The sequence below is a fragment of the Macrobrachium rosenbergii genome, chromosome 8 (genome assembly GCF_040412425.1).
Source record: "Macrobrachium rosenbergii isolate ZJJX-2024 chromosome 8, ASM4041242v1, whole genome shotgun sequence".
NCBI lineage: Eukaryota > Metazoa > Arthropoda > Malacostraca > Decapoda > Palaemonidae > Macrobrachium > Macrobrachium rosenbergii.
The window spans coordinates 50241098-50243597 of NC_089748.1; positions in this window are offsets into that span (position 1 = coordinate 50241098).

Here is a 2500-nt window from a genome sequence, read left to right on the forward strand (position 1 = left end):
CCGACTTTGCGCAAGGCCCCGTGCTGGCATGAGGTCGACTTGATTTGAATCAAATAACCCAACCATGATGTTGGGAATTACAGCAGCGTCTCTCTCAACAACAGCGCCAAGTGATTTCATCCTAGATTTGTGCCTAACGTTTGTCTTCTCTGCGAAGATTGTACGCAAGTTAGCATAGGGATTATCTCTTCATCTAAAATCCGTACAACATAATTTCCGATGTCAACATAAATCTGGCTATTCGTACGCCCATGGAAAATCATAAAGGAGACATGTCATTACCTTCCTGTGTTACAAATCCCATCGCTCTTAAAGGCGAAGGTCCTACGCAGGGGCAGGTATGAAAAGGAAATGTGAACCGTAAATCTGAACTCGTCCCAGATTTTCGAAGTCAAGTAGCACCGAACAGCAGATGCTGTATTCTTCGTAATTTTGATTCAAGCTTCTTCTTCTTACGTGGTATTTTGAGACGCAAGATAACTTGTCAGGAATGTGCGGTATTACAGCGAATCCCACTGGCTGAGTTCGTTTTTTCATTACAAGAACAAAATGCTTTAAATCTATGCATTTAAGCTCGAATTGTCACTGCATGATGAAGTTGGAATAAAAGGATATGTGCAAATGTTCACAGAACTTACTTTGGTAAGGAACTGTGATGATAGTTATTAATGTACACCTTTAGTTTAACCAGACCACTGAGCTGATTAACAGCTCTCTAGGGGCTGGGTCGAAGGATTAGATTTATTTTACGTGGCTAAGAACCAGCTGGTTACTCAGCAGCGGGACCTACAGTTATTGTGGAATCCGAAACCACATTATAACGAGAGAAATGAATTTACCACCAGAAATATTCCTCTAATTTACTCCACTGGTCGGGCGGAGAATCGAACGCGGGCCCAGCCAGTGCTAAGCCGAGAACGATACCAACCCATCCAATGAGGCTGAGATGATAGTTATATCGCAACAACAAATTAAAGAAAAAAAAAGATACGTGAATGATCAAAAAGAGAATATTAAACAATCCATATATTTTCTTCGTGCATGTTTATTCTGGAAGCTAGAAATGCACAGAAGCCGTTGTTTCAGATATATATTACCTACTCCCCTCGGAAATATATAACCGTTTCGGGCACAAAAGGAAACATGTATTTAGGGCTTGGAAGTTCAGATCTTGAAACCACTGTTTCTCCCTTAAATTTCAGTTTGTATATGCTCGAGAAAGACGTGTTATAAAACATTTTAAAAAAATTGTTTGCATTCTTTTTGCAGTGGAGTGTGAAAAAAAGGAATTCATATTCCATTTTAAAAGTTTAATTATTCAAATGCATAATGTGCGTACAATTCTCGAAAAAGCAATCATTTAGAAATACATTGCTCAAAATATAATTATAAAAGAGTAACAGAAACCCACTGAATTTCCCCCTTGCTAGTTTTCACCAACAGGCGACGAAATTTATTTACTGATATGACCAAAAATATAGTTGGTGAAAAATTTCTCTTTCTGAAAATGATGGTTTAAAATAAAATGATCACGCTTGAATTTATCTGGGAAATTCCTTGGGTTTAGTCCACCTACGATATCTAACCACTTAAAGGGAGCTCTAAACCAACGAATGGCATTACTTTAAACTCAAAACTACATAAGAACCGACAGTTACAATCAGAAATAATCCAGCGTCCTGAGCAATTAAAAATTTTCGCTTTTTATGGGACTCAAAATAGACACCCCAGTTTGAGGAAGAAGAGTAACCGTAGAAGCCTAGATATTTAAATCTGATTGAAACGAGTCTATATATTCTGCGAGGTAACATTAGTAAGATTAGGAATCAAATTCCCGATGTTGTGACAATAATCTTTCGGTAATCTAGACTAATAAAGTTTTTGTCTTTTTCACAAGAACGCTATAACATGGATACACTTCTTAATTCATGCAGACCTAATCAGATTTCCACGTCAAAATATCAGTAAATCTTCGATTTCTAAGGTAATGTTGACAGAGACAGTCTTATAACTTCGATTCCTCTTACATCTCGAGTACATAATCCGCATAAAAAAAAAGTTAAGTATACCTTAGTTTTACAGACCACTGAGCTGATTAACAGCCTCCTAGGCTGGCCTGAAGGATTAGACTTATTTACGTGGCTAAGAACCACCTGGTTACTTAGCAACGGGGACCTACAGCTTATTGTGAATCCGAACCACGTGCTAGCGAGAAAATGAATTTCTATCAACAGAAATAAATTCTCTAACTCTTCATCAGCCGGCGGCGAGAATTGAACTCGGCCCATCGAATGACGGTCTGAGCTCAACATTCAGTTGCGTGAATATGGAAACCTAAATGCAATCACGAATTCGTGCGCACGTGTGTTCCTACGCGTTATAAAATTAATGAAATTATTTTCTTGACTATCCTTATATGTCATAACTAAATATGTTAAAGTTAAGTTAAAGTCCTCCTGAGCCTCTGTAGGCTCATAGGGCAGGCGCTGATCTCCTGTTT